This window comes from Macrobrachium nipponense, chromosome 20 (genome assembly GCF_015104395.2).
Source record: "Macrobrachium nipponense isolate FS-2020 chromosome 20, ASM1510439v2, whole genome shotgun sequence".
Classification (NCBI taxonomy): Eukaryota; Metazoa; Arthropoda; class Malacostraca; order Decapoda; family Palaemonidae; genus Macrobrachium; species Macrobrachium nipponense.
The window spans coordinates 29973151-29993266 of NC_061089.1; the positions used below are offsets into that span (position 1 = coordinate 29973151).

The window sequence follows — 20116 nt, forward strand, 5'->3', positions numbered from 1 at the left end:
ACCTTTTAGCGTCAATTTCCGTTTGAGCGCTGAATGACTCCACAGGTCTCAGTGCTAGGTCTTTGACCTAAATTCTATTATTCAGTTCACGAAGTATTGAGATTATATATATATATATATATTATAATATATATATAATATTATATATATATATATCTATATATATATATAATATATATATATATATATTATGTATATATAATATGTATTATAATATAAATAACAACATATTATTATTATTATCTATATATTATATATATATATAGATATATATATATATATTATATATTACATGAAGGCATTTCATTCTTCTTGTAGGTCATGGCAGTTTTCATTTTCCCTGGAGGGAAATCCTCAGCATCTTCCCCATCTGCACCAATACAATATCGTCCCCTATCGCTATAAGAACAGATGTAGGGGATTCGGAAGGATAACACCAGTCTAAGTTTCCAATTTCGAATGTTTTTTTTTCTTCTTTTTATTCCTAATGGATCGGGTCAGGCAGCGGAAAGCCAATGTACCAGAGGTCACTTCAGTTAAATTTAATCGAACGCCGTAATAAAAAATTTCCATGTGGTTTAATTTATTTTTGTGTGCGATGATTAATAGGCAGTTTGCGTCAGACAGCATATATAATAATAATAATAATAATAATAATAATAATAATAATAATAATAATAATAATAATAATAATAATAATGTGATGGTGATGATGATGATGATGATGATGAAGATGAAAAGGAACAGTATGATAATAATCACACGATGATGCTGCATTAATATGAAATGCCTTGTTTGCTGGGATATATCAGTTATTGCAATTCTGCGATGGCATTGTCGCGGACATACGTCATTAACAGGGTGTGTTATCAGAACGAAATACTAACGTTAACTTCAAGTTACTATTTAAAGATATATGCATAATCATTCTCAAAATAGAAATGACTGCATTGACCACCCTTAAGTAATGTTAACGCCAGTATTCACACATTTAGCGTGTTCTAATAATCAAATTGGACTATCTATTAACTCACGAATTACATCATTGTTGTTATCATTAGCATCAATGACGTTATCTTGGTTATACAGGATAATGTTATTGTAGATTTGGCACCATGGCTAGGCGTGGAAATATCGTTGTTCAGAATCGGGAAAGATAATTTCCCAGAGTTAATGGTCAGATAACTGTTTTAAAATACTGCTATGAAACCTTCTTATGTGACTTATTCACATTGATTTAGCCTAAGATAGGTAAGTAACAAGCGTCATAAGAGGAACTAGTTTTTGTTCCGCGATTGTGCCCCTCCCACTGTGAAAGTGGTGGTGGAGGATAGAACGAGTAGAGTAGCTTCCCCTGAGCCAGTGTCACGGTAACCTTGTGGCGTGTGTTGTGACAATTCTATGTAGATATTCTGGTGCATTAGTATACTTATTAGGCGATAATTCGGTTGGATTTACTCAGGGCCATAAGGTGAGTACAAATACTCAGTCAATCCCAGTAAGAAATCCTCAATTCAAAGCGATGTTTTGAAAGGAGTTGGTATTACCGGTGATGATGTTGATGACACTCCCTCCTCCTCCTCTTCCTCCACGATTCCCCCACTTAGAGAAACTTCCCCAGGATCCTCGTCTGCCAAACATACGATTAATGTTTTGCGATGAGTGATCAAGAGGGCCTTTAAACGCGTTGACATTGACACAGTAACTCGTGAAATTAATACGAGTTCATTATTATTTTTAAAATGTACCGGAATGCAGGTGGACTTCGTTTTGATGTTATGAGTAGGAGAGGAGGAGGGAGAGGGTTTGGTTTGGACTCATTGCTTTGATGCAACCCGATGACGACGCTCTCTCGAATCCACCGTTGAGTGGTGCTTTCCTTTAATTCTGCTTTAGTTTGGCATGGCAAGAGAATTAATAAATTGCTTTAGCTATTCGCATGACTTCGCTTGTCATTCATAATCGAGTACTAAAGGTCACAGGAGGTAAATTGCTCCTCCCCTATTGGTAACGGGCGCAGAGAGGCAAAGGTCAAGAAGGGTACTCGCCGGTAATCTCACTTTCTTCGGTCCGTCCTTTACTTTTAGCATTACTGTCAAAGGGAAAAGTGTGCTTTACTACATGTACAAATTAAACCAACCGATTCCATTACTCTGCTAAGATGGGATCGAGCATTCAATCGCCTTGGCTACAGTTTGATTCAGGGTTTAAATAGTAAGTTAAGCGTAGGCCATGAATGTGTAACTGCCTCATAGCCTACATTCGTATAGTTGCCACGCCCCCACGCATGAAGGCTGTTTTCTTCCTTATATGTCAACAGTGTAATTTGTATCAAATAACTAAAATACAAGGTTTACAATGTATAGGCAATGTGCAGATGATATGACAATAAAATGACGATTGATAATTACTTTACATATATCAATTTAGTGAATACATTCAAATTTTGATAAGATAAATGGGAGCTGGCCTGAGGAAGCAACAGCAGGGTATTAGGCTAGGAGCAGTGAGAAAGGTTTTACATTGTGGTCGTCACGTCATGTTAGGCTCAGTAAAGAGAAACACTTATGGTAAATGTGAAATGCATTGCCTTTGAGTCATGCCCTCTTAAAGTCATTCAATTTGCAATGGAAGGTAATTTTCTTAAAAGGTCTTTCCCTTTAAAATAAAGTAAAACTCATGCATAGTGCATATAGATATTAAAAACTACAATTTTATGGCAGTGCTGTAAATCATTGCAAGAATGATATTCAATTGGAGACTTCCTCATTATCATAGTAAGAGAAGTGATTCTGAGTTAATGGTTTTTGTTAAAGGGCAATATAATTTTGGCACCTCGACAGAATGTAAATGCTGTACAAAGTGAATAATGGAAGATTATCTAAAAAGGTTAATCCAATGGTGTTGGTTCAAAATATAGTTAATCCAATGGTGATGGTTCAAAATATAATTACCATCATAAGGAATATGGAAACCATCTCTTGAATGATTCCTGGAAGCTGTTAACTACCAAACTAAACAATATCACTTCAAAAGGAGAACAGGAAAAGTAATTTGGAGATGGAGCTCAGGGTAGCTGAGTACATTGTTAATAACTAGAGACATTAAGTGCAGTTATCTTTAGCGTAGGGTGTGGCAAGTTACGACATGGTGTGAGTTGAAATGATGGGCATTTTAACCATATATTTAAGTTTTAATTTTTATTTTGTTTACTGTCAAACTTTATCCCAAGTCTAAATGCATACTATTTCATTAAAAATTACAATTCTTGCCTAAGATCAGTAGAAAAAACTACAGTATGTAAAATTCAGGCATGTTGAAAGTTCATGCTAAAAAGCACATATTTCACTAATTTGCTCAAATTACTGGGCTAAATGTATAATTTTTAGGTGTAACACATTAACACCCACATACTGAACCATGAATAATGGTAAAAGTTTACATTTGTAGAGGATTTTTCTTACTAGTCCAGACATTTAAACTGTTATCATGAATTCTTGGAGTTTGGTTGCTTGAATTGGTAATAGCGGAACAGCTGTTGTAACTCTGGACTGTATGTGAAAATGTTTATGCTGCAGGGTGAATTTTGCTGCCCATAGATTTTTTTTATTTTTTAGTGAAAGTATAGCTGCCTAAAAATATAGGAAGATTGTTTGCATAAGAAACCCCAATAGGATGGGTTTTCTTATGCAATTACAATTTTGTTTCTTATGAAATTACAATTTTGTGTTAGAAAGTTTTTGTATATATGTCTGTGGTGTCAAGTAAATCCCTAAGTGTGTTGTAACTAAACCCTCCTGGTAAGGTGGAGTGCAAAAGGATTTAAGTTGCCATTAAAAGAAAAATCGGTACTTAGGGTGTGTCCTTCAAACCTGGTATATGTATTTAAGAATTGTATGGTCATGATTATCAACCAGTATGAGTAGTTTTGTTTAGTTTTTATATGGCTATGAAATATACTGTTTATATGCCGCTGCTTTCCATATGCTAGGTGATTACAACACTCCCTCATTCAGTCGTAAGTGTTTTAATGTTTGCCGCTACTCTATTAAGCATTTTTGGAGCAGCAAAGTACATAGCAGCATCTCCATAGCATACTGTAGACCCCAGAACACCACCCTGAGGAATATCAGCTAAGTCAAGTCCAAGCTCTGTAAAATAAAATAAAAAATACAAGATACCATAAACAGCTGCTGATTGCTATATACAATGTATGGAATCTAATAATTGTTTCTTGTATAATACTGGTTTTGAGGATTAAAGTGTGTAGATTCTGGGTACCTGTACTTGAATTAAGGCTAAAAAAAATGTAAATTGTTGAGTAGCTTTAAGATCACGGGAAGGATGAAGATTAGCTTGTCATTTATAGTCAGCCCTTTTGTTACATTTTATTTTGCTTGCCTAGGAGAAAGAAATTTAGAAAATAAAGTAAATAGTTTTGGGAGAAGGAGGCTTTGCTCATCTATTTAATAGGGAAGACTTCAGTTGAATGTTATCTGTATTTCTTTTTGAGTATCCTTGGATAAAGCACATATCTTACAGAATGACATGGAGTGACAAAAAGAGGAATGTTACCCAAAGATTTAGGGTCAGCCAGTCTCGCTTGTCCCTGGATAGACGTGACAAATTACTATGCCAAGTAGGAATGGACAAGCGTTCATTCACTCATACTATTGATAATTTATTGATGACACCAGTTCTGTATTTATGTTTCTTTTTTATTGATTGGGACAACTTTTCATTTTTGTGACCTCTATCGTGAATGTATTATTACCACACACTATTTTGATCTGAGAAATTAAAATTTGGTTGTGGACATGTTACCAATTATTGGCTACTCTATTTTGTGAAGATATATATATAGTCTAAATGGGATTCCATCCATCTTTTGCAGTTATGACATTTACCATACTGTTATTTGGGTAAGGTTTTGGGAGGTCTCATGACAGATACCCCTCATGCCTCCTTCTCAACCTATAGTAGGTCAAGATGTATCCCAATATACTAGTTAGTATTGTTCACTTACTTTTCTTTTCAATGTGCTCCAACTTTTCCTTTCAATGTGCTCGATTTTGGATTATAGTGATCTTTTCTTCCAATTGATCCCTCAGATATTAATTGGCAGATAGGAAAGCGGTATTTATTCTAAAATTAATTCTTTTCTGGATAGGAAAGGAGTATTTTCTAAAAAAAATATCTTTTTTCAACAGCTTAATTCTCTTCATATTCATAAACAATTTATGGTAAAAGTCAGTTTTGGTTGAACTGTCTTAAATTTAAAAAAGATCAGCAGATAGCAGCATAAACTACCCTAAACATATGGTATTTGAGAAATATTCCATGTTAGAAAAGTTACATTTTATACATCAGATTAGTATTTTAGTAACTCTACGTTTGCAAGAAAGTCAAAAAAGAAATTTTGTAGTTGATTAGAAAAAGAAATGAGGTTGTAGTTTTTGGCAGATTGAAGGAATTTACAGTTAATCAAGTTTTCCCTGTGCAAGAGGCCCAGGATAGTGGTTAGTCTGAAATTTCAATTTCCCTTGGGATGGACAAGATTAAAACTATAATTGGATTAATGTTATACATAGGGTTTGCTAATATGTAATATACTGTACAAGATACAAAATGTGCATTTAGCATAATTGTATTGAATTGGTGGTTGTAATCATTGTAAAAACAGGAAAAAACTAGACTGTGACCAAACTACCTGTAATACGTGATGTAGGTAAAAAATTGATATGCAGAATATTGCCAGTAAGTTTTGTTTTGATTTTTCTGAATTAGTTGAATTTTTTCTTTTACTTTATTGCTTGAGTACACTGTCAGCAAAACAGGCCACCATGTAGCTATGGGTAGTGGAAGTGGCTTTTTTCTTCGATATATCATGGAGCCACTTTGTGACAAATAGCTTGAGTAGTCAAGTATTCCTTGAATGATATTGAAGGGGGCAGCAGCTTGAGCTTGACCCTCGATATTGGAAAGAAACTTATAGTAGGGTGCTTTGATGACTTGAGTCATAGGGAAGTCCTTATTGTCCCACATTAAGCTCCTGCTGTATGCCTTATCCACCATCACAAGTCCATATCCTCAGTTTTCTTGGAACATCATGGCAGCCTCATCAGCACTGGCAGTTCTAATTGATGTTGCACAGCAGACATTGGCATGCTGCTTGAATGCATCTCATCAGCTATGGCTTGCACCTAAGACTTTCTCGTAATTTGGTCCTGCTCAACTCTTGAGGTTTTTAAATGTCAGCTGAAGACAGTTAAGTCAGCAAGAATGGCATCCTTTCAAAGGTACGTTTTACAGTACTGGATAATTCCCACTTGACTGTATATACTTCCTTTTACTGCACATTTACCAGTTGACTTGAGAATCACATTATCTTTGTCCAGAATTCTTAGAAACCTCTTTTTATTCAACATGCCATAGGATTTGGAGTGATGGCCAGCTGCATGACTGACAAAAATTATTTTCTACATATTTCCTGTTGAAAAATTTAGGTATTTTTGTATAGTTATAAATCCCAGATTAGTTTTAAGGGATCTCGGCTTAATACACCTTTTGGTAAATAGCATGTGATCCTACGGTGTTAATATAATTTAGCAGAAAAGTTCCAAGTCAGACAATCAACCCTCTGCTGCATCTTAGCAATGAATTCTGTTTGAGTGACTCACGACACTTTCACAGTCAAGTGTGTCCCCGGGATAACAGTCATGTTTAGTAATTCAAGACTTGTCCTGTCATCACCACAAGGCCTCCCTCCCCCTGTCTTAAGAGTCATTATATTTACAGTCCTGAACATTTCTTGTGAAATCATCTGTTACATTTGTTGCATATTATTAGATTCATTTTTATAATTCTCTCCCATCATTCACACGGTCACTTACAGGTTTTACTAATGCTGGCTGTGCTATTTCCTTTTTTAAGCGTATTTCCAGCTTTTTAACCATCTGCTGCCTGTCGTCATCGATGGTTACACATCCGCGTCACTTCACTTACTTAGGGATATTTCGCAAGGTCTCATTTGCTATCAAGTTTTGGAAGTAAGGTTACTTAGCCCTTCAGTTCCCTTTATATTTCTTCTGTCTCTGTCTCCTACCCCTCTTGTGTAGTTCACACGCAGCCTGAAAGTAATTTTTATTTTTTGTCTTTTCTTGTTATATGAATTGTGCTCAGTAATTCAGTTATATTCAGTGCATCGAGGCAGATTTTCTACAAATATCTTTTCTCCATTCAATTATTGAATTTTTTTTTTTTATTATTGTAACTAACTATCCGCTCTACAGTAACCAATTTACTTTTAAACTTACCATGGAGAGATCACATGCTTCAAAAGGTAAAATTTGGTAATATATTAAATAATTTTGTTTTGAGTTTTAGTCGTTAAAATATTGCTGTTGTGTTTTTTTGCTCTTCTTTTGACTACCCCTTCGATATTGTAGAATCGATGTTGATTTTGTCATTGTCTCAGCCTGCACATCGTCTCTCGATCCTCTTTGTGCTGCAAGGTGGCATCTCAATTTCTTTTATATAGTTACTATTTCTGTCATTATTCAAGGGAAGAGTTTTCACCCCTTCAACCAGCCTCATAACACCACGTCTGTATGTGGCCAGTGAACGTTCTTATATTTACCCTTCAATTTGACAGGTTATCGATCTATGGTGAATCGAATTTAGGTGTGTAGTGATTTGTTTAATAGGGAAATGTTGCTCTGGAGCCAGTTGTTTAGATGATGATCCTGGGTATATACTAGACTTTTATATCCTGCCAGAACTATTTAGATGACTGTAGTGATATTGAAAAATAAAAGACTAATCCTGCTACACTTGCCGTCCGAAGATTTTCAAAAATTATTCACTTTACTAATTGCCTGCTCAAAAAATGCAGAATACCTATACAAATCCCGACTGTAGTGGAAACTGCATATTCCAACCTAAACATCGGTGTTGAAGTAGAATAGGCTGCAAGAAGGTTGGTATTCCGTCATTATAAACAGCTGAAGAAAATAGCATTAGTAGGTTAGAAATGGTAGAACAAAAAAAGAAAATGACTTATACCATGTTTGTGCTTCCCTCCCTCAGTATGTCTTCATATTGGTCTATGAGATTTCTTACAAATTAGATTTAGTTTTTCATATAATTGATAGCGTTTATTTTAAGCCTGAATGGCTCCCTACTTGGGGCTGTAGAAGTGCCGTAGTAAGAGAACTTAAGAATTGTAATTGGTTGCATGTGATTGTTCAGCAGAAAAAAATGAATGCTGGAAGCGAGCAGTCGACAAAGCGTGGTCGCGGAGAAAAATAGATTTATTGATCCGAATGCAGATTTTTCAGTCTGTCGCACCTTGCGTATGTGCCCCAAGTTGCAGCTGAGTAAATGATGATCAAGGTTCATTGACATACTTAATGAATAATTGATATATTGCATGAAAAACTACGTCACTCGTAAAAGCTACGATACAATAAAGCAGGCGGAGAGCTGGTAGAACAAACTAACCGGTTAAGGTTCTAATTTCGTTAGTTTCAAATAGGTTTAAATGTGGTTTCCTGTAAACTTTAACCTGGACAGGTGCATAATGTCAAAAGTGAATCTGCTTAAGCAAGGGTACACATGATAGTTTTTTCTGATGCAGTGATTTTTTATGCATAAGTTCATGGGTGCATAACATGGTTCAGTAAGTCTCTGTGTGTGTGTGTGTGTGTGCATTGTAAAAGTGGTTAAACTCCCTTGATACCTTTAAAGGCCATGTCAGTACCAGTGAATGCTCTGATGTGGAATCATTGTTGCCAAAGTCAACTAGAGTAGTTTGTGACCTCTTACGACCCGTCCTGTTTTTAGGAGAAATACCGTTTGTTGATGTCGATTTGGAAATAATAGTGTAGCCTCACTGACAATTTCGGTTTCAGTAGCCCGCTCTTGAGGAAACAAATTAATTTCTTGTTAAAGCCATTGTATGAAAAACGCGATTGTGTGTATCGTAGTTCTTTGAACTCCAAGTTGGTTAAGAGCTCGAGCTCGAATCCTTGAATATCTTTTTAAACTTTTAAATGAGCCCCCGTGGCGTTCATTAGGCGCCAGCGAAACCAAGTTTCTTTCAAGTGCTGAGCTATGTTGGGAAAGTCTCCACCAATGGTAACAAATCTTCGTATTTTTAACTCCCGCGGACACCGACTGTTGGATAGCGTCATCTTGTGCACTCCACTACTACTACCACCCAACACCGGATGTCTGAAATCGCCGGAACTGCTTCCCTCCCCCTCCCCTCCCCTCGAATACCGGCTCAGCCACATCACATTCACCAACCTCATTGCCATACTCCTCTTTCCCAGGTACGGTGAACCATGTTGCGCTGGCTTGGATGTGTTTCCTTTAGAGGCCCTTTATGCCGTGCAAGCTTTGTTGTCGGTTAGGTCCTGGGAAGTAAAGCCATGACTGACAAGTCTGGGTGGCGGGAAAGGAACACCTGCTTGCGACGATCCCCCAATTTTTAAAGAAATTAGGCGTTTACGGAGAGAGTTCAAGTTTTAAGTGGTGATTGGATTGAATTTTATGGAAATTGGGGTGACGAATGGAGAGGGAATAAATGGATAGTTTTTTAGGGAAGTCTTATGAGTGAGGATATCGTTTAATGGATTAGAGATATAATTTAATCAATTAAGGGTGAGGTGGAATTTAAATTTAGCTGCTTGAATTTCACTAGTTGTGGCTTTGCGTTTTTTTCTTTTTCATGTAATATAATACTTAAAATGAGATGTATATGCCCTCCCTCTTCAATAAGTTACCGGTACAAGATGTTCTATTATAACTTTTGAGTGAAAAATTAGCCCTCCACTGAGATAGTTTCCCTGGTTAATTTAATGAAATCTAATGTCTTTTCGTTCGGGGAGTCACTCTACAAACAAAAACTCCTATACAGATTTGTCCGAGAAATTATTATTTTTCAACTAAAAAGTCCTCCTATTCATTTTTATTACCAGAAGATTGAAAAAGAATCTTATTTCCGCTGTAAACGTGGCAAGATTTTGAAGGGCTCTGCCAAATGTACGGAGTGGTCAAGAAGTTCTAATCTGATTTAACGACCTTGACCCAACCACAGAGGACAGTAAAGAGTCCCTTAAAGCACTTTGAAACGGCCAGGCAAAGAAAATTGTTTAAAAAGTTTTTAAATGTTTACGGAAGTAAAAAAGAAATTGACATTTCAAGATTGATGGATTGAGTAGCTGTTGCAACAAGAGTGAGTGAAATAACCATATTTCAAGATCCCACACCTGGACAGAATTAAGACGTTGACACATACAGTTGGAAATTCTAATCCTTTTATCTGGACGTACCTAAATATCCCAACCAAATCCACAATTAACGTCCAGCAAAAGCCATGCCCCAAAGTCAGGATTATACGAAATCCCTTGCCTTAACTGACAAATCCTATATCGGATTTACAGGTAAATCGCTCTCCTAAAGACTAATGCAACACAAACGTTCAGTAAGATTTGGCCAACAGAGCTCAGCTATATTTAACCACAATAATCTATTGATTCTTCTCGAAAAAAAAATCACCAGTTTATGGAAAGTGCTCAAACGAATGTTCAGAAAAATATTTAAGAAGAATCATGGATTGAATTTAAGTAAAATATTGCATAAGACTGGCAGAAGATCGTCATGAAAGAAATGGAGGAGCAAGGTAAATGAGAAATAACTATACTTTACTGCTATTGACGTTAACGCATATTAATAATAATAAGTCGAGTTTATAACCCAAAACTAGCTAGGGAACAGCCTGTCAAAAAAAAATTAATTTCATAAATAATAATAAAAAGGACCATTTGTAGTCATATATATAATATTCATGTACAGTTTTAACTAAATTTGCGTCATAATTCGAATGACAGGTTTACCGCTCGAGGCAGACTTTTCTTTTTGGCCAGCAAGTGGCAGTACCTGGCAAAGTCTTCTCACTTAAATTATACAGGAGCCTCAAAATGCATAGGTGACATCAACGTTGACGGTCTCCAGATCTCTAGACTCAGAAATGCTCTCGAAGTAGTTTTGGCTCGATTTATTTTTGTGTTGCTATGTTCTTCGTTCATTCCACCATGCAACAGAGCTCGCTTACTTTGCATTGAGACCTTGTGTAGCTTTTGTTGTGGATAGAGGAAGCACCAGATTGATTTTGTTACTCATTATTGGATAAAGGGGAATTGGTGGTCGTTCTGAAAAAATATTCGTTCAAGGGTGTGGTTCGGGTCCTGGGTGGAACTGTGCTCGACTCCCGTCCCCCCCATGGGATGAACGAGAGCTCAGAGGGGGTGGGGCTTTGAGGGTTACTCACACACCACCACCACAACCGAGTGAGTGAGAGTGTAGTATAGTGAGGGAGAAGGGATGGCTGGCGGGCCCAGGCGGGGTTGGTTGGTGGATGTTGAAACTCCTCTGGGGGAGGTCACTGACCTGATTATTCACGTGCCGGTTGGGACTTGAACTTTATATTATCTATTATTTATACTTATGCATTGCGGCACACCAGATAATGTAGTAAACTGGAATGAGAAAAAAGAAGCAAAATACGAGTTACTCATGCACACACACTCACATACTCACACACATGAGTACTCGGTACGTAAGGTTTTTATAGGGCGGGCGCCTGTCGCCAGACATACCAGCAGTGGTGGATCTAGAAAAATTTCATGGCGGGTGGGAGGGCAGCCACTTTGGATCATACATATACATACATACTACATATATATATATATATATATATATATATATATATATATATATATATATACATATATATATATATTATATATTATATATGTATACATATATATATATATATATATATATATATATATATATATATATATATGTGTGTGTGTGTGCGCGTGCGCGCACATATTTATGCACAGTAGTGGTTATTGTGTTTGTTGTACAGTTGTTGTTGAATTAATCATGAACTAAGCAAATTTTTGCTACTAACAATGATTTATTGAAAGAAAATAATGTTCTGTTTTTCATATCCAAGGGCGGGCGGGGGTTAGTTGACGTGGCCGGGTACCCCTCCTCCTTAAATATGCCACTGCATGCCTGCAAATTTTACTACCCAACTTCCCCTTCACTGTGAGATAGGCGTGAAGAACATTAGAGCGCGTATCACAGAAATGAACCCCGGCCGGATGAAATTGCTAATGAAATTATATATATATATATATATATAATATTATATATATATATATATTATATATAGTATTTATATGTGTGTGTGCTCTTGTGTGTGTGTGTGTGTGTGTGTGTGTAGATTCTGTTGGTCTCTATTTTACCAGATACACATGTAATCCTAATGACCACAATGCTCACTGCTTTATTTCCAAATTTTTGTATACGGTTGTCACCACAAAGCCCAAAATCTCAATGTAGCACCAAATCAAGAAACCGGAAATATCTCGACGAAGTGACGTTAACTACCAGACCACAAAGGAAAAAGTTGAAGTGTTCATACACATGTATATATATATATTAATATATATATATATATATATATTATATATATATATATATATATATATGTGTGTGTGTGTGTGCATGAAAGAACTGATTTGTGGATTTCGCTAGGAGCTGAATTGCAGCTGTTGTTACGTCCCGAGTTTTTAGTCTTTACCAATTTCGTAATTCCTCCTAAACAGTTAAGAGTGATTTTAGTCAAACCAGGTACTAAGGAGGTTGCTTATTTGTTTGCTAATGTGCTATTTTGCTTGTCACTCTCCCATTGTCAACGTTCCTCCTGCATGGTTGCTAAAGTAGTAGACCATCATTCGCAGAAGTGAATGAGAGCGAGTCCAAAGCAAGCCATATACGCTTAAAGGACTGACACGCTGATTTTACCGAGATTGGCATGAACCGGCCAATCTTGATCGTGTATGGGAGGTAAAAATGACAAATCCGGCGAGACTAGCCAGTTCTCTCATCTTTTCAACATGTTCAACCGGACAGGTCAGTCTAGCCTAGGTATATAGAATGCTATATACCTTGAGTCTAGCCAAGACTGGCATTATCCATCCCCGTCAGTATGTGGTGTGTGTGGGGATCAGGACGACTGGGTTGACCCACTTATTTTGACACGTATTTTATTGCTTACCTGTCAGTAGTCTGCAGTTTTGCTCTCCCCCCCCCCCCCGTAGCTAGTACTGCAATTTTGACCCCCCCACCCCCCCCCCCCCTACCCCACGGTAGTAGTCTGCAGTTATGCCACCTAGTCTGCTGTTGTGCTCCCCGCGGTAGTACTCTGCAGTTTTGCCCTATGTACTATTATGTGCCTAAGTTGTGGTATTTTGATTTATTGCTTGTTGCAGCAGACCAAGAAACGTTGCTAGGAACCTTAATATTGCAATTAACCTTTCCTCAGGAGGTATACACTTCCTCATTACTGTATCTTTCTTTGTTATCTTTGGAGATAAGGAATAAAAGGTCTCCGAAGACATCATCAGTCATTCTTAAATAATTTTTATAATCTTCCGGGTTATTTTCCTTTAATTTTTTCAGTAAAGTCTTAAGATGAAAAAAATCTCTTTCTTACCCATGGTTTCACCCATACTTTACGATTTTTCTTGCATATTTCATGCTCGTATTCGTCTTGCAAGAATGCTGTTATTATTACAGTTATCTTCCTTTTACTTGGTGCCATGATTTAAAACCACTTACTATATCAGGGCACAACAGCACTGAAAGGGACACGGCCACTGCATATGAACTCTGCCCTCTCAAAATATACTTAGAGCAAGTTATCTGCGTGTTATGGGCAATATTCCTAAGCAGACTGGAGCGGGAGCTAATCCCGGGGGGACAAACGTGATGCCAGTCGCTTACGATTACGGCCAGCCATATTTGTCCGTTTCTCTCTATGCACTGATATGGTTGTCACACTTGATTTGTCATTTTGAAAACTCCCCCCCCCCCTTCTCTCGCTCTCTCTCTCTCTCTCTCTCTCCTCCTCTCCTCTCTCTATATATATATATATATATATATATATATATATATATATATATATATATATATATATATATATATATATATATATATATTTAGTGGATATTTTGTCAAAACGTGTGTGTATAGATCTGCGTGCAAGGAAATATGTCCGAAATTTTTTGTCATGCAATTCCACAAGTGTTTATGTCCTTGTACCATTTTTGAGTCGTCATACATTAATGTAGTACTTAAGAGGAGATTGTCTGTTGCATGTCTGCATAAATTTGTGTCTAATTTACATTACGTTGGTTGGCCCCATACGTGATGGAAAGAATTCGTTAGTTTTGGTATAAGATAAGCCATCATTTATAGAAGTGTGTGAAAGAAGACCTTCCCCTTGTTGTACGTGTGGAAAGTTTCAGTCAAATTTGGTTCAAAGGTAGACCACCTTGCACACATGTACATGAGAGACGATCGTTCTCTTGTTTGTTTGTGTCGTATTTGTTGTCATTTGAAATATTCTTACAAGGTGGAAACATTTTGAGTCTTCTATTTCGTACAAAGTGGAAACATTTTAGTTCATCTATATAAGGTAGACTACAATATATAGATGTGTTCTGTTGCCTGTTCCTTCCTTTTTATATTCCACGGCCCCACTGTGGCAGACACTCTGTGAGACCCACAAACTTAATCGTCATATACACAACAATATAGAGACATTGAGATTATGTAGCTCTACATATTTTTACAGGCCGCTTCCGTATTGTCAAAGTCACAGTGTCTTAGCCCTCGGAAGATAGGAATGAAAAGCCTTTCAATTTTTCTTGAGACTAGACATTTACAATCTTCCTGATGTAAACTAAGAGCAACAATTTGAAGGCTCTAAAATTGACATTGAAATGCATCTTGGCGCCTTCAGACCATGTGGAGCTATTCTTGAGTTGTGTTATAAACATATCACTAAAATTGTTTTGACACCCAGCCTTGATAACAAGCTTGTTGATTCATATTACATATTTTAAACACTATTCTGGCTTTGATAGGGAGCCGGTGCAGCTCGGATAATGCAGGTGTAATCCTGTCCTTTGATGCAACATCCTTTATTGATATTGCAGCTCTATATTTTGCAACTTCCTTAAGGTGCATCTTGAGCAGATTATGATGGATGTACATGAAATGAGATGTCCAGTTGTTTGCCAGTCTGTTACACTTAGGTTGTGTTTGGAACTCTTGATACACAATGGAAACAAATTGTCATATGTTTTGTTTTAAAGTATAGACAATGCATAGACCTGCTTGAGAGATGAACCTTGCATTTTCTGCCTGCCATGCTTAAATAATCTTGTCATGGGAAGTGCTTTTATTTGATGGATTGTGTTACAGTCTAACTCGGTACAAATGTAGATCACCAAGCATGGATGAGCAGAAAAGAAAAGTTTCCACATGATTGTGTGTGCGGTGTACATGTCATCTGAGCCTAGTGCACATGGTGGAGAGAGTCGGCGTGCCTTGGAATGAAGGGAGACACCTTGTTTATGATGTGCAGGGAGGAGATTGTCCTTTAGGTTGTCTTGTCATGCTGACATTGTCCTTCGAACACCTGCATGGGGAATAAAGCAGTCAAATTTGGTACAAAGGTAGACCACCGTGTAGAGATGTAATTAAGAGTACTTTATCCATTTGATTACCTGTCTGTCATCACAATTAGCTTGTCAAAATTAATTAAACATAGAGGAAAGAGTTTGTCCTACTTGGTATAAACATAGAAGACTGTGCATAGATACGCATGAGGAGATTGTCTTTGTTTCTGTCTGGCATAATTGTCCTCTGAAGTACTCTTCCTCCTTGGTGGAAAGAGGGAAAGTCAAACTCGGTTCTATAAAGGTACACCTCCTTGCATAAATATAAGCATTGCAGGAGAATATCAACTTGTTTGTGTCTTTCACACTTAACTTATCATTGGAATTCCTGGCTCAATATATGGTGGAAAGAGTGAAACTGTGTACAACGGTAGACCTCTGTGCTTAGGTATGAATGTGAGGAGATTGCCCACTTGTAGTTCTCTCAGCCACACTTACTTTTCATTGGAACTCCTTCTACAATGAGGAAAGAGATTGTCAAGCTTGGTATAAAGAGGGCTCATCATGTATGGGTGTGGATGAAGGAAGATTCTCCACCTGTTTCCCTCTTTGTCCGTTTGGGGACTAACCTTATTTTTCTGCTTGTTGAAAATATGTTGTCGTTTGCATGTACATTGTTTCCAGAACTTTCACATTAGTGAACATTTTCGGTTAGTTTGATATAAAGTTAGACCATCATACATAGATGTGCATGGTAGAAGATTGCAGAGGTTTTTTTGTTAACTTAGGTAAAGGTATACCACCTTCCATAGAGGTAAAGGTATACCACCTTCCATAGAGGTAAAGGTATACCACCTTCCATAGAGGTAAAGGATACCACCTTCCATAGAGGTAAAGGTATACCACCTTCCATAGAGGTAAAGGTATACCACCTTCCATAGAGGTAAAGGTATACCACCTTCCATAGAGGTAAAGGTATACCACCTTCCATAGAGGTAAAGGTATACCACCTTTCATAGAGGTAAAGGTATACCACCTTTCATAGATGTGGATGAGAAAAGGTTGACCGCTTGTTTTTCTCATATAGTCTGCGTATTTGTGCATTGTAAATGGTACATGTCACACTTACCTTGCCATTGGCGCTTACCATGTCATCGGAACTCTCCTGCATGGTGGAAAGAGTTTAACAATCTTGGAAGTTTGTGTGCGTGTCTGCACCAAGCAATATTGTGTTTCTCGGAATTCCTCCTCATCATGCGTTGATGTGCTGCAGAAGAGATTGTCCAGTTGATTTGCAATGTGTGTCCTTTTGTGTCACACTTCCAATGAAATAAATATCTTGCAAGGTTGAAGTTCCCGTCAAACATTGGACGTAGGTAGACTCAAGACCCAAAGAATAATGTTATTCCTTAGACCCTAGGTATCTATCATGTATTCTTGTGCGTGATATGAGTTGACACATTTATCTGTCAGGTACCTTCATTCCGATTACTCCTAGGGGAATTAGTTGGGGGTCATTAAGAACATGTCAGTGAGGACATTTATCTCCATAGCAGTCATCTCGCTTTGTACAAAATGCCCTCGTGTTTGCTGCCAAGGAAAGGAGTTCACACCCAAGGAAATGGAAGGTCCGAGGTTCTGAGGTTGTGAAACTAGGTCTATGAAACGCTTGATAGAGGAAAGGTTAACACCACTTGAACCACCCAAGTTCATTGAGGTTAGTCACGTCAGTACTAATTCCCCAGGATGAATGCAGCCTTGAAAAAATTATTAATGTTGAACATTAAGAGAGAAGGGTCTAGACAGTGCAAATACTGTATAACTAAAAATCATTTGGCAGTTAGGGAAGTTTAATGTATCACAAATGGTGATTAAAGGCCAGACTATTTTCCTCTCTCTCTCTCTCTCTCTCTCTCTCTCTCTCTCTCTCTCTCTCTCTCTCTCTCTCTCTCTCTCTCTCTCGAGGCGCGTATTAATAGATTCCCTAGGGTGAGGAAAGTTTTAATTTGAAAGTGACCTAGTTTGTTTGCACGTAATTCTTGCAGTTTATTTTTCTACGGTGATGCATTTTTGTTCGGAATACTATGCACGAATCAGAATTTGGCAGTCTTAAGTTAAATTTTTTTTTTAAACCAAGAGTTATGTTACATAATAGAAAGTTCAAAAGGATTTATGACAAATTTGTGTAGTTAATCGTTTGCAAGAAAGTCAAATTAACTTTACATAATAGAAAGTTCAAAAGGATTTATGACAAATTTGTGTAGTTAATCGTTTGCAAGAAAGTCAAATTAACTTTGCTCTTCACGTGATTCTGCGCGCTTGAGGCTTGGTGATTTTGTCTTGGTAATGGTCTGCTTCTGTCATTGCAGGTTTATATACCAGAAACCAATTTGTTCTTGAGACGTTGTTTTATCCCCGATTCATCGTTTGGTAGAGAAAATCACATTCGCCATCTTTTCAAAGCAACTGTAAATGAAACCCCATCTCTCTCCGAACGTATCAGCCAGAATGAATGCCCATTGTCAAGAAAGTTATGATACTGGTGGTCTAATAGATTGTTCTTGTTTCGTTTGAATCCCCGTGCCAGAGACATGTTTCTTGACATCATCGTGCGTCTTTCCATATTGAAGAAAGTCTTCTTCTATGTGATCCTCGGACATGAAGTTTCTCTCGTGGTTGAGAAATCTTCTACTATATAATTATGAATATATAGAGTAAAATGCTCTCACGCGTGTGGGTGTGGTCTCTAGGTAATACCCATGAGAGTTCGGTGGCCAAGTCAGAAATAGACTCCCCCCAACTTCCTTTGCTGTCTGGTTCGTCTTCGCGCCCTCACGCCCTCCTTTTTTTCCCCTTCTCGTTTCTTCTTTGTCAGAGTCCTCTCAGAATACTCACCGACTTCCCTCTGCACGCTCCCTGTCGCCTCGGTTCTAGTCGGTGTACTTTGCTCATTTCCTTTTCGTGTGAGGGGCTTTCGTAGGCTTCTTGACGGCTCGTTTTCATTTTGTTTGGGTTTACGATTTGTTTCAGTTCACAGCATCAATGAAGAACGTCTGGTTTCTTGTGTACCAGGAAACTCAGATTTCAAAGTATTATTATTTTTATTATTATTATTATTCAGAATATGAAACCTATTCATATATAACAAGACTGCAGGGACCATTGACTCGAAATACAGGCTTCCAAAGAGTATGGCGTTTGTTAGGAAGAAGTAAGAAAGAGCTACAGGGAAATACAGAAGAGATCCTATTTATCAAAAGAATAGAAAATAAATTCATAAATTAGAAACAAATAGATAAAAATGCATTAAAATGTAAGGTGAATAGCATTAGGGTATAAATGTATTGCTCCTTCCCTTGAAGTTCTTAAGTTCCAATTGCATGACAACCTCTGGGAGGCTTTTCCACAATCTAACGGTGTGAGGAGACCTCTAGAACTGAGAAGTTCGATAGTGAGGCACATTTACTGCACAGTTGCTGCTGTTCAGCGAATCTGGTTGCTCTAGGTAGGGGAAGGGGATCAGGAATCAATTGTGAATATGAAAGATCTCTGTTGAAATACAACTTATGAAAAATTGACAAATGAAACCATTTGTCGATGGTCCAAGTCATAACTGCTACTATAGGAAATAGAAACCTACCACCATGAACCACTCTATCTAAAAGAGGCAAATGTCTGGCAGAAGCAGACATCCACACCGGAGGACAGTATTCTAGTAAAGGGAGTACAAAACATCAGTTTCGTGGCTGTTTGGGACCGAGATAATGTTGAAATGAAGTGAATCTTGCCATACTCTGTACGTTAATGTTGTTTATAAAGCCAAGAGTTCTCAAGGGGGCCCGTGGTAATAACTGACCTTGATAACAGAATTAGAAATAAAACTCAGTTCTGTTTTCTCTAATTCGTGTCGTAAAATATTTGTAATTTTAAATCCATTTGTATTTTTTATTTATTTATTTACCCGTAAAGTCGCCAATTACGAACAAAGTTGTCTACTTATTGTTCTAACCTTGCAGCTTCTTTAAATCGTTGTTTGGTGCAGTGTTTACGGAAGAGTGGTTGTGTGAAATGACGTCTTTCTCCTAATAGTAGCTTTAGTGTCGCAGTTGGACTACAATGGGGGTTTTCCTTGTATTAGCTTGAAAGTATTTCAAGATAAGCATTGTTGACTGCTAGGTTGTGATATAAAAAAAGGCGGTATTGTTATTTGCTTTTAATTTATTTGAAGTAGGAGACAGTACTGTTGATGAAATTTGTCATCAGTAAACAGTGTTATTCCATGAAGTTGGGTAGTTTCCCTAGAGAAAGAAAGAATGGTGTAATCGAACGCGTTCATCGATTTGCCGTGACTCCCGCCGTTGGTCTTGAGACAGACAGGCAGCGTCGGCATTGCCGAACATGGCACCGGAACACGTCTAACATGCAACACCGCTAGCGGTAGCCCCTTCGACTGTACTGTTATGTTTCGGAATTGTTCAGGGTAACTGTGGAATGCTCCAAAAGAGATCGGGGAGGAGTTCGTGGAATAGGAGTGCTTTTATTTGTTCCATTTCCAATGAGTGGAGGAA

At 37.5% G+C, this 20116-nt stretch overlaps 1 protein-coding gene across 5 annotated transcripts in view; it reads left to right on the forward strand.

Annotated features, from left to right (window-relative positions):
• Window positions 1–1323: 1323 nt before the first annotated feature.
• The window catches only part of LOC135224312 (spectrin beta chain-like), a 168319-nt gene continuing 149526 nt past the window's right edge, over window positions 1324–20116 (forward strand). For 2 of the 5 annotated variants that reach the window (XM_064263269.1, XM_064263315.1), the window contains exon 1: window positions 1324–1471. The gene's annotated coding sequence lies outside the window, so the exon portion shown is untranslated. The remainder of the gene's footprint in view (window positions 1472–20116) is intronic. The other 3 variants (XM_064263278.1, XM_064263306.1, XM_064263286.1) reach the window with 3 other exon arrangements.